Here is a 13,295-nt window from a genome sequence, read left to right as displayed (position 1 = left end):
TTTGAACTTTAAGTCTGTTGTTTGTGTCCTACTGAATGATGCCTTCACACCATTGTTAGGTAGGAATTAGTGCAATCCAACTGGTGTGGGACTACACAAGACTTGTCTCCTTGGTATTAGGTAACCCACCTTTTAATATAGGCTTGTACTACACAAGTTGGTAGTGTGAGTGAGTAGCCAGTTTTATCTTAAGAGGGGTAATGTGAGCTGTAGAGCTGTGCAATGAAACTAGTAAATACAAGTATCCAATTAAACACTTACACACTTAAAGTTATAATAAATACATTATTTATTTATACACAAAGATATTTAAAGCATTCTTTAACAAGCAGTAATTAGCTGTAACATGAATCCCGAATTAGGATTCAATTAAAAAAGTGAACAATAAAGCAGGTGAGTAATTCATTCATATGTTACACATGTTTCAGCACCTGGAGGTGACGTCATTTGAGGTCAGTATAGCATTTATATAGTATCACCTTTGGAATATTGAGTTTTTCAGGAAGGAAAGGTTAGGGTTAGATAACAACAGACAGGTTATAAGAACAGTTAGATTCTCCCAAAGGGATGCAAGCAGTCAATTATCCCAGCATTAAATTGTTCAACATTTAAAACCTGTAACGGAACACACACTGCCAAAGCCAATAGGTTCAGAAGGAGGTCTTTAGGGAGCCAGAACAGCCAAAGTCAGTGGACAAAGTCAAAGTTCTGATCCTCGTCTTCTTAGAAAAGTTTTCTTAAATAGTCAGTGTTCAAAAGAGAAATCACAGCAACTCAAGAGGAGTCACCTTTAGAAAGCACAAGCTCAAAGGCCAATGAACGTAAATTGGGGTCAACTTAGTGTTGGGTTAAATCACACTCCCAAAGGAAGGAAGCACCAAAAGGCAAAAGGATAAACTACCCAAGCCCCACAGTACCTTGAAAATTAAGAAAGTGTTCCAGCTGGTTGCCTTCTCGATGCAATGCAGTAGACCCTTGTTCCTGGTTCTTGATCGTGGTGAGGAAAAGGGAGGACGTCTGATGGGCTCCTGCGGCAGCACTCGAGAGAGGGACTCGGCAGCAATGGATTTCCGTTGATTCTGCAGCTCTTTGTCATTTTGGCGCCTTTTTCTCAGCGCCAGTGAAGAACGAAAAGCTCCAGTTAGGATTTCCTTGATCCCTTGGTCCCGGACTCTGGTGAGAGGACTCTGGATGCAGATTTCTTGCTTCTGCAGGGTCCTCTGGATTCCTACGAAGATCTGGCCGGATTCAGACTTAGGAAGCCAATTCACTCACAAGTGGTCGAGGTACCCGGGTATTGGGCTTCTGTAGCCTAGGAAAGTCTCAGCAAGTCGTGGGGTTGCGCCAAAATAGAGCTTGTCAAGAGACTAGTTGGTCCCACCAGCCTAAGTGAGGAAGTTGTCCTTTACAAGTCTTCCCTGTCGATTCGAAAACGGGGTCAGCACAGCTACAGGGCTTCACTTGGCACTTTGCAGTCCAGGAAGGTGCTTCTGGCGTCTTCTCTCGTCTTCTGCTTTGGATTCTGTTCTTCAGTGGTCGACTCTGCTTCTAGTCCCAAAAACCTCACTTTTTATTTGCAAGTTCCCATTCATTCACAGCCCTAGGCTGTCAATCACACAGCTGGGTGGCTGACCTCCAGGACAGCCAGCCAGCCAATAGGAACCGGTTTCACTCGGGCACACCTAGAGACAAAGGGCAGGGAAGTTTCGGGACCCGCCCTCAATTCCTGCCTTTCCAGACACACTGGAGCCTGGGCGGGCTTCAGGGCCAAAGGCAAACTACACAAATGAATCAAACCTGATGCAAACAACAGAGTAAAAGCCTAGAAGAGACTAACTAACAAGAAATGGTGAGAAAAGAAGACGGGCCATTTTGGGAAAATGGTCACCCTTGTGTGCAGCACTGCAGCTTAGGTATCGGCCTGCAGATACATGCCACTAGGTAGTACAAAAGAAACCACTGCCACCAGTCATTCAAGTGAGTTAGTGTAACAAAATGTTATATGAGGAATAGGTTAAAGGAATTACTAGGTAATCCCCCCGCACACCACATAGGGTGGGGTGTGCTGGACTCATAAAGTAAAGGTAAGTAAGACAGGGGTCATCTTACTATTCTTGGGAACAGTAGTTCACCCAAGAAAATGTAGTTAGACATTAAAGAAGTCCAAGGGACTTCTCAGTGGCACTGCACAAAAGGTGCTGTGTGTCACAATGCAAACGCAGATGCCTATGGAGTTTACCACACTCCATAAAACAGTAAGAAACATGGAAAATCATAGTCAGGAAAACACACGAGTGAATGAAAAAAAGGTCCCACTCAGGAGTAAAATTTAAGAAGCCCCGAGTCCAGCAAAAGAGTTGGGGGTCTCTAAGGTTAAATGGAATTGCCACAGAAATGAAAATTCTTCTTAACAACCATTACCTTTCATTGCAGACATCTTACAGGGGTGTCGTGATTTTCTCTAAATTGCATCTACCAGGTGCCTAACATTTACTCTGTATTCGACAAGGCGACGAGTGCAAAGCAGCTTTTCGATCATCATTCAGGTATTTCGAGTACCCTGTGGTGTCCTCTGCCTTAATAAATGCCCCAGCCATTTTTCAGAGGTTCATGGACTGCATATTTTTGGACATTCTGTTCCAGTTTGTTATCTATCTGGATGTGATATGATATATGATATGATAAGGCATTTATAACGCGCCTATACAGAAGTGTTTCAAGGTGCGACGAGGCAAGGGAGGGGGAACTGAGACAGCGATCCTACTAGGCCAGGTGACATTGAGATTGCGTAAGTGCAGGGGAGGGGGGAAGGGGAAAAGTGCAGGGGGAAAGGGGAGGGGGCAGTGCAGGGCAGAACATAGGAAAGCAGTAAAATAAATAGACAATAAATAAAAGTGCAGACATCAGGTGTCAAGTGCTAGTAGGGGCGGTAGGGATACAGAAACAGTCCCCGAGTGCAGGGTTGCCAGGGAGGAAGTGCAGGTGTGCAACTGGCGGGCGGGGGACCTGGGCCCGAGATCAGAGGGTAGCCAGGTAACCAGAGCAATTTCAGGTTCAGCAACGAGGAATGTCTTGAGGTGCTTCCGGAACCGCAGATGGATCTCCTCAAGTTTCAGAGAGGCATGGAGGATGTTCCAGAGGGAGGCCACTGCATAAGAAAGAGATCTACCACCAACTCGCTGCTTGGAGAAGCGGCTGACCCTGAGGGAGTTGGAGGCGGATGAGCGAAGAGCTCGAGAAGGAAGATATTGAGTTGAAGGTATTGAGGTCCGAGGCCCCAGAAGGCCTTGTGGACAATGCAGAGGTTTTTGAACTTTATCCTCGTCGCAACTGAGAGCCAGTGCAGAGATTTCAGTCCTGGAGAGATACGATCCTGGGCTTGAGGCCAAGGACAAGTCTCAGTCCTGTTTTGGATGAGTTGCAGAGGGCCAAGAGTAGACACAGGCAGATTAAGAAAGAGGCTGTTGCAGTAGTCCAGCCTAGAGAGAACCAGGGCTCTGGAGACAGTGAGCTTCTCGGGGAAGGAGAGAAAAGGAAGAATACCTCTGAGGATGTGCAGCTGGTAGTGTGACTTCATAGAGACATCAGAGATGTGAGATGTGAAGAAAAGTGTGGAGTTGAAGATGACATAGAGGTTTTTAGCCTCACAGATGGGAACAGGAAGAAGGCCAAAAGAGGCCGGCCAGAGAGAGACAGGAAAGGAGAGAGTAGGTGTGCCGATAAGGAGAATCTCGGTCTTACTAGCATTAAGGCAGAGCTCATTGGTGGCACACCACTCCTGGATGACGGACAGACAGTCAGAGATGAGAGAAGGGGAAGGGGTGGCTGAAGGGAGACTGAAAATGAGCTGAGTGTCATCCACATTGCACTGAAAGTTGGGGCAGAGAGCAGCAATACGGTAGGCAAGAAGTGCCAGGTATTGGTTGAAAAGCTAGGGAGGGAGGTTAGACCCCTGGGGAACACCACAGGTAGAGATAGAGGAGAGGAAGGACCCAAGTTGGACCTGGGAGGGTCGCTCATAGAGGAAGGAGGTCACCCAAACCAGGGCCTGATCGGTGATACCCAGGTTATCACGGAGATGGTTGAGCATGATGGCATGGTTGGCCGTGTCAAAGACAGAAGAGAGATCAAATAAGATGAGGACACAGGGGGTGTTGGAATCGATGTTGGAGAGCAGGTCTTCACAGATGTTCAGGAGAGAAGTTTCCGTGCTTCTAGCAGCTCTGAAGCCAGACTGATGGTCATGGAAACAACCAACAGTTTCAGAGTGAAGATTACGCTGGGAGATGGCCAGCTTTTCTAGGAGTTTGCCCAGGAAAGGAGTGATGGAGATTGGACGATAGTTAGCCGGACAGGAAGGGTCGGCAGAGGGTTTCCTATGAAGAGGGTGCACAAGGAGTGCTTCAAGGGGGAGGGGAAGACTCCAGTGGCGAAGGAGTGGTTGTAGAAATCAGCCAGAGCAGGAGCCAGGGTGTCAATGTAGTCCTGGATGGTTTTGGAGGAACAGGGGTGAACCTGTTTTGACAAGACTTTTATAGATCAGACTTGTTTAGAAACCTTGTCTGAGGAGAACTGTGGAAAGGCAGAGAAGAAGGGAGGAAAGGTGGCTGAAGACGGGCCAGAGGAAGAGTACGGAGTAGAGGGAGGAGGAGGTGAGCAAGAGAGAGTGGACATGATGTCCTGAGTTTTAGAGATGAAATGAGAGGTCAGGGCCATGCAGAGTGCCTAGGAGGGGGCAGGAGAGGTAGAGACTGCAGCAGGATTGGCCAGCTCCTTGCAGATTTTAAAGAGTTTGGCCGAGTTGTTAGATGTCGCAGAGACACAGGCTTGGATGTGGGATATCTTCTTGGTGCGAACATAGAGACGGTATTGCCTTTGGAGCAGGCGGCAGGCCAGTTTGTCAGAGGATGTACCAGAAGTATGCCATTTCCTCTCAGCCACCCTGCACATGCATTTATGGGTGACGAGGTCTGAGTCGTACCAAGAGTTGCACTTGGCTTTGGGCTTCAAGCAGATCCTCATGACAGGGGCAAGAACATCAAGAGTATCAGATATAGCAGAGTAGAGCATGGAAAGGGCTGTGTCAGGGTGTGAGTCAGCCAAGGGGGGAGGGGGAGTGAGAAAGTGGCAGCGAAAGCCTCAACTGACACACGCTTCATGGGTCAGATAACCGAGAAGTTAGGTGGCAGTACTGGGGTTGGCTTGACCTGAGGGGTCAGATGGGAGGAAAGGAGAAAGTGGTCACCCCAGGAGAGAGGAGTGGTGAGAGGGGTTGAAAGGGGAAGGTCTGAAGAGATCAGAACATCAAGAGTGTGCCCTGCAGAGTGAGTTGGGGCCATGATCTATTCTTCCAGTCTGTCCGAACAGAAAGATCATGTCTCACAGGTGTTGGCCAGATTACGTGAGAACCAGCTTTTGGACAAACCTGAAAAAACATCAGTTCCATCTTACTTCTGTCCATTATCTTGGCTACATAATTTCGCAATCCGGAATTTCTATGAATCCCAGAAAGGTCTCTGCTGTTTTAGATTGGCCGAGAGAGAGTATGAGATTTAAAAAAGACTTAGTACTCACATTAGTTATCTTAACTTGTTTTTCATTCTTAGATTTTCTCAACTGTTTATCTTTCTTTTTTTCAATTCATTTAGCGGGAGGAGGAGGCACCAGGGAACCAACCCTCACCATTTCTTTGATCGGCTCCACTAGAATTAAATCATCTATACTAGAATTAGTATTAACATTCATATTAGTCATTCCATTAGGAATTAATATAACTTTCTCAGCCGCAGGTTCCATCATATTACTGGTCTCTTGTCTTTTTCCTACATTAACTGTGCCCATTATTTTGACTTTACCCCATATTAAGTCTAGTGAAGCCGCGTGATTGAGAGTCAAAATGTAGATTCTCAAATAATGGCAATAAAGCACCTAATTCAGTTCTAACAAAATAGGGTCTGTGGTTCCAGTCACTGATTGATCCAATTCCTAATTCTTAGTGGTGAATCTGTGATGTTGTGCTGGGGCGGGGGTATCAGCCTAGAAGGTAATGTATGAGTCTGAGTCAGTATTGGGTGCTTCTAAGAATATTGGAGGAGTGTTAAAAAAGAAATCGTCATCATTTCCAGCCCCTCTTCATTCACCTCCGCTACCAGCATAAGTTCCTTATCCGTAATTATGACTGATTGTTGGAAAGCAACTAAAGTCTTTGGATTTAAGTCAATCACTGCTCCTTAAGTGGACGGTTGTTGAGAGTCTCAGTTGTTATTATTTTTTGTAAGGTAGTGAAGTAAGAAGCTATTTATTTCTTAACACTTTTCTGCCCAATGACACCCACCACCTCCAACTCCCGATTTTTAACCTTCAAGTCGATGTTAGGTAGAAAGGATTCAACATCTTGGGCAGATTAAATCAGAATCGGGGAGATCGGCAGTCGTAACTCCACTGCAAGAGTCATTACAGTTGAAATGTCTGATTCTGCAACCATAAGTGAGGGACCAACATTTGTTAACTCAACTACAAGCGAAACTGCGGCTGAGGTATCCAGTTCTGTGGCCATTATTGAAGGACCGCCTTTTGTACCACTCCAAAGGTCGTATTTAGAGTTTACAGTCTGTTCTGCCATGTTTTAATAATAATAATAATAATAATTAACATTATATTAATACAATAATAATGAAGAAACAGACTTGATACCCAATACCGTAATGGCTTACTACCATGCATCTAACCCCCCTTTAGGGAAACTAGATGAACCTTTTCCCAAAACCCTTTAGGCCAAATTTACATCCCTGGTCTAAAAAGTAAAAGCTCAAAGAATACCTTTTTAAGTTCTAATTCATATAGAATTGGCTTATCATATGGAACCATTGAAAGTGATTTCCCAAGTAATCTGCATCGGTTAACATCAATGGACTCCAATTCCCACAACCACCCAAATACTGGGACGAGGAGAAAGAAGGGAGCAGAAGGAGCCTCAAGCTCAATGAGTGTGCTAGTTAATTTTATAAGGCACCTGTGCGTGGGACATTTAAAGATGGAAAACAAACTATTGGAAGCTGCTGTTCGAAAGAAGGCGTTGCATCTCTCTGGGAGGCGTGTGGAAGCTGGAAGCACGAACCGGTGTGGCTGAGCCAAGGGGCTTGCCAGCAAAGAGGAAGAGGAACGTTGCGCAAGCAGGATGTGCCACAAAGACGCCAGGGACCAAGGGAAGATTCCTGGGCGTTTGGCAGATGGACAAAGTAACATTACATTTACCGGGACCTACGGGAAGGCAAGCGTGCAGAAGCGGAGCCGCAAAAGAAACTGGAAAGACGTGGAAGCAGTCCAGAGTGGAAAGCAGGCAGCAAAGCTATGCCATGCAAGCGTGAATGGGACCAAAAACACCACACAGAGCCGGTGAGTCAACCCAAGCAAAGTGGGGACCATGGGGTGTTTCGGCAACCACACCAAACACAGTTTGTAAACTTGAAAGCACAGAGACAGAAACAGTAATAAGACTGTTTGCAAATCAAGAAGGCATATTGCAAAAACGACCCCCAGCAATATATGAGTGCATGGAACGCAGATATGGGGGAAACTCAGAGCGAATGTTGAAACAACCAGATATACAGAACCAAGAAAGATATATGCAATTGTGGATATAAAAGAGGAACTGTTACCGATGGAAATAAGAAGTCCTGGCAGGGGAGTATACCAGGCAGTTGGAAATGCATTAGAAGTCCTGGAAGGGGAGTATACCAGGAAGTTGAAAATCTACAGGAAGTCCCAAGAAAGGACTATTTGTTGAACAAAGACAGAACTTTTTGAAAGAAGGAACTACAAGGCTAAGTGGCTTTGTAACTAACAGAATTGTTGTGGGCCAAGAAAGACACAAATAACTGTTAGACCAAGAAACATCTACATAGCATTAAAGAATCCAGGGGAAGGGAATCACCCTCTGTAACCAAGGTTCTGTTACCTTGGAGAACCTTTGATGCTGCTCTATTTTTGATTCATGAACACATTTTGCAATCACCAGGTTAAATGCATTTCCCTTTTCACCTTATCATTTGGTTTGTAGTGTGAGGGTCAGGATAGAATGTTTGGATGCAAGGACGGTTTTGATTTTGACATCCTAACACAGACAGATTCTTAGTTTTAGGTAGGGAAATTCCTCTTAGAGCAGGGTCAGAGAGACTTTTCCATAACCCGTTTGTGTTACTAAAAGTCTTTAACCAAAAACATGGTAACTTGGTATCTGACTTTCATTTCTTACTCCTCACAGAAGGGAGGCAAAAAAAAAAAAGATTTGGACAGGAAAGCATGGGAGAAGAAGCACAAAAGTAGAGCATTTTGATGTTGTTTTAAGTAAAGGGAATTTGTGTTCATCCAGAGCTTGCATAGTCTAGAAACAGTAAGAGATAGTAGAATGAAGATGTTCAGAAAAAGAAGAAGATAGAGCATTAGGGTAGAACGATTTGGGGGTATTGGGAAGGTAAAAGCAGGCAACAGATGCCAAATGAAGATTTAATAGGAGCGAGAGGAATGGTATACATGGAGAATAGAAGAGAACTAAGAATGGATCGCTGGTAAATACTAAAATGGCAGGGAAGAGAATAAGAAAAAGATGCTGCCCAAGAGACGGTCTAGTTGTCAGGACCGGCGGGTGGAGGCTATGAAATCGCTGGAGGCATTAACCAATTCAGGGTAGCGCTCTAGTCCTCATCTAACATGGCGGCCTGCACTATAACTTCCGGCTCCACCCCTTCAGCCAGTGCGTTGTATCTGTTACCTCTTGTTACTTCGCGTATTTTCTTGTGTGTACTACCGTTCTCTGCTTCCCAGACTTCCGGGATCCCTCTCTACGGTGTCTTGTGTTTTTTGTCCTTTCATACTTATACGGCATCCTGCCGTTATACCCCGCTGCCCTGTTTCTGTTCGCTTGTAACTCTCGCTATCCACGCTTTCATTTTCCTTGCTTGCATTCACGGCGCCTTGCCGGTTAAACCCAGCAGCTTTCATTTTCACACGCGAGCTGCTCCGTTTCTTTTGTCTTGCACGCAAGCTGCTCTCGCTACTTCCATTTCCACACTGTACTTTCACAGCGCCTTGCCGTTCTGCACGGCTGTTGTCATTTGTCTTATTTGTCTTACACGTGAACTGCTTTCGCTATTGTTTACTTTCATTTTGATCCTTAGCTTTAGCACCCGGCACCTGCCCGTTCCTTCTTGACTTTTGCTTTCATTTCTTACGGTGTATGGGTTCATAACCACAGGTATTTTCTATTGCATTTTCCTGTCTGCTCTAGTGCTCATTCTCCTAAATTTCCGTTCATTCTATCCTTTCCGGTTCCTTCATCATTATTGAGCCCTTCTCATCTCGTTGGACAATTATCATTGCTGGACATTGGTCTTTGGAAACTACTTTTCATTACCTCTGCAACGCACCAGAACCAGGATTTTTTCTGCCTTCCGGCTTTTTCCCTGGGGCGAGGCTGGCCCCCCTGGGGGTTCCCCTTGGGCAGGTTCTCATCTCTGTCACGGTGGCCTCTGTAGGGGCCAGACCTTATTTGCACGAAAGAAGAGGTCGGGAACTAAAAGACAACCAACCCAAGGAAAAGAAGAAGGATAAAAAGAAGCCTGAAGCTGCACTTAAGGATAGCACCTCCAAGGATTCAGGTGAGGAGAAGGGGGAGTTTGAACCAGAACCCGACACTAGTAAGAGAAGTACTAAAACTAACAGGAGAGGCAGAGACATAAGTACTACGGAAGAAAAAGGAAGAACCGAAGAAAGAGTGGTCAATCATGCTGAAAGCTTGAGGCTGGTCAAGAAAGAGAAGCTGTGAAGGCCTTGATGACAGTGGGATAGATGGAAAGCAGTGGGCATCCAGAACAAAGTAAGAGACAGAGCAAAGGCTGCCATGCACTGGGAGCAGGCAGCTGGCACATCAGTGAGGCACAAGATTATAGGGTATGCAAAGATATTAACGAGTGCTTGAGTCTAGATGGGGCACAATTGAATTGTTGAGGGAATTTCAGCAGGAGTCCCAATCCATTGGGTAATAATTTGCGAGCTGCATTCTGTGATGCTGTTTTGTGGAGTGCCCCACCTAAAGCACTGATGTGATGCAAATAATAGTGATTCTCGAAAAAAAGAAATATAAACAGAAAATGTGCTTTGTTAGAAGCCCATGGGGAAAGGGTTCAGGTGTTTGCTCCCCCATGGCGGCCACTGGCTTGGGCTTTCTTCGCTGCCTGCCTGCTGCTGAAGCCCCGCCCCCCCCACTACAATTGCCACTGCATCTCCCTGCAAGGGTGAAGCCCGCAGGGAAAGGGTTCAGGTGTTTGCTCCCGCGGGGCCACTGGCTTGGGCTTTCTTCGCTGCCTGCCTGCTGCTGAAGCCCCTCCCCTCACTACAATTGCCGTCCACATCTCCTTGTGAGGGTGAAGCCTGTGGGGAAAGGGAAAGGGTGCGGGAGAGGGTATGGGTGTTTGCTACTGTGGGGTGTTCGCGTCTGGTCATTAAGACATCGCTGACACCCCTCAAAAGTATAAGGGGGAAGACAGGGGCGATGCTCTTGGACAGGAGAATGGGCCCAAGAAAGCCACCCATCTCCCAACAGGTTTGGTGATGGACGAGGAGGTCCTATCCAATCCATCCAAGCTAAAAATAACCAATTGTGTCCGTAATTAATATGTTTTTTGTACCTGCCAGCCCTTTATGTTGTACCCTCTGGGCTCTCATATAGGTAGTGCTCCTAGGCCTGCTATCACCTCTGGAAGGGAAATATCCCAGATAGTCTACTCAGTGAATGGTCCAACTGACAAAAGAAAGGGGGTGCCGTTATTACAGGCAGGGGGATCATTCTACCTTCATTGGGTCCCTAAGCTTGCCCTAAACAATCGTGAACCCAGAGATGCTCTCTTGAATAAATGCCTTTATAAGATTCGGGTGGTGAGGGGTTGTACTTTTGTCAGGCGGGAGCAAATTGCACATTGCACTAGGCTCTGTCGACAGGGAGCCTCCACATATGACTCCATTAGAATTGAGCTCAGAGACCACGCTCTTTTTGAGGCCATAATGAACTGTAATAAGACATGTAGCCGACCATCTAATTCCTTAATAGTATCAAGTCTCCTGCCCTTTGAAAGAACATCACATTTGTCTGTGCTTACTGGAGCCAATGCTACGCCTCTGGGATAAAAAAAAAGTACCCTAGCAAGATTTTGCTGGAACAGTATACTGACAATTACTTGGTCCCTCTGCTCTTAGACATGGCTGCTGGTTCTCAACTGACCACCACTATGTAATAAATAAGGGCAATCTCGACCACTTCAATCTCTAACCAGACCAATTTATTTGTACACTCATAGGAAATGTGATGCCCTTTTTACCTGTATTTTGTATTTCTGGATGTTGTGTTTATATACTTTGATGGCTTCAAGCCGAATAAAGTTGTGTTGATTGATGATGTTAGAAGCCTGATATTCAAAACAGGCATTCTGCTCTGCCATACACTGTCAGAGCTGTGATTGAGGCTTTCACCCCGGCACGAAGTGTGATATTATAAGGTGGCTGCTCCCGGAACGGAACCGCGTCTTGGAGCGGATTCTAGAAAGCAGAACGAGGTATCAGACCTCGCCAGGCAGGCAAGAGGAGGAAACCCAGGCCTTACGATGAGCGCAGGAGATGACACCACAGGCCCCCCAGGGACTGGGGAGTGCAGGAGTCGATGGATTGAGAGGGTACACCCCCTCCTCCATCGAGCTATTGGGAGCGGGACAACGGAGGACCCGTTAGGCAGTGTAGGCCACTGTAGGTGAGGAGCGGGCCTGGGCTGCGGGAGGCGGTACCCATCAACCTGGCTGGGTGGAGAGGAGTCGCTCCAAGGCGAGACCTGGGTCGGAACGCTGCCGGGTGAGAGGGGGACAGGAGGAGGCATCGGGGCTGTACCGCCCATGAAAGGTGCACAGATACTTGCGCAGCCCCGAAATACGCAGCAGAGAGTCGGGCACGCAGCTGGAGGCCCAGAGGGGTCTGGAACACGGAGGAGGGGCGGCCCGGGACAGGAGTGGGTAAACATTGAATTGACGTTTAAGAACGGCCCTGGCCCCAGAGTGGTGAAACTCCCATATAACGGTACCTCGGATGAGGCCCGGAAGTGCCGGCGCAAGGCCCCCCAGGCAGTGATATACAGGCCCTGCAGATCAGGTCCGAGAGGGACAAGACCAGGACATGGGGGTTGAAGGGAAGGAGGGCGGAGACATCCTGGACATGCTGGACACCTGAGAAGGGGCCCTATACGTTAACTCCCTCCAGGGAGCATAGCGAACTGCCAGCAGGGACAGGGCTTGAGGCGGCTGAAACAGGGACTGGGTTGATATAGGTCGGGGTAACGGTGTGGCTCAGAACCCCCCACAAGCTCAAGACAACGCAGTTCCCACAATTGGACTCTGGCAACGCTGTTCAGGGAGCCACGAAGGGCACATGCTGATGATATTGGGCCATGACAGGGCATAGGAGGATATCCACAGCCAGTGAGCATCCAGTCCCAGTCACACAGGCAAACCACAAATTTGAAAGGGGCGGCACACGCAAGCAGCAGGGAACAGGGACAGTCACAGGTCAGACCAAACGTAGTCCTGCTGCACCCAGCCCCACTGGAGTGCCTCCAGAGCCAGGCCCCACAGCGGAGGAGTTCAGGGCTGGAGATAAGTTCCCTACAACATTTCAGGAGACCCAGAAGGTTACACGAGTGGGAAGGACGTCATGGCGGAGGGAGGCAGTGCCCTGGCCCTCACCATAGAGGACTTGAAAGAGATCTTTTTTTATATTTTTTTTATTTATTTATTTTTTATTTATTTGTTTTGGTTACACAGTAACCTTTACAAAAAGAAAAAAAATATTAATATAAGAACATTTAAACAAACATTCTAAATTCAAATCAAATTAACATAAAGAAAGTCCACAAGGAAAATACAAAGAACATACACAGCCTAGTTGTTAAAACAAATACAAAAACATAAAACAGTTCATAAAAAACTGTATAGCTAATAATGCCCGACCTTACGGGCCCGACATGGCTACAATTCATTCATTTACCAGTGGTGATCTAACATCACAGTCCACAATTTAGCTTAAGAAAGCGAAGAACTGCTAAATGAAGCCTAACTCGCTTCCCATGTAGCATCTCCTGCCAGAGAGCTTTAAGATCAACACATTCAGTGTTTGGTACAAATTCAGAAAAGCACTTAATGCATTCTTGTCTTAAACTAACGCATTCAGTTAAAATATGTTCCAGAGTTTCCTCCTGGTCC

At 46.6% G+C, this 13,295-nt stretch overlaps 1 protein-coding gene across 6 annotated transcripts in view; it reads right to left on the bottom strand.

The window, feature by feature from the left end:
• LOC138567633 (zinc finger protein 10-like) overlaps nt 1-13,295 on the bottom strand; it is a 688,866-nt gene that overhangs the window by 513,704 nt on the left and 161,867 nt on the right. The window lies entirely within an intron of this gene.

The sequence above is a fragment of the Ambystoma mexicanum genome, chromosome 2p (assembly GCF_040938575.1).
Source record: "Ambystoma mexicanum isolate Mex_15411 chromosome 2p, UKY_AmexF1_1, whole genome shotgun sequence".
NCBI lineage: Eukaryota > Metazoa > Chordata > Amphibia > Caudata > Ambystomatidae > Ambystoma > Ambystoma mexicanum.
The sequence above is the reverse complement of the archived record's forward strand: the minus strand, read 5'-3'. Positions and strand labels throughout refer to the sequence as shown.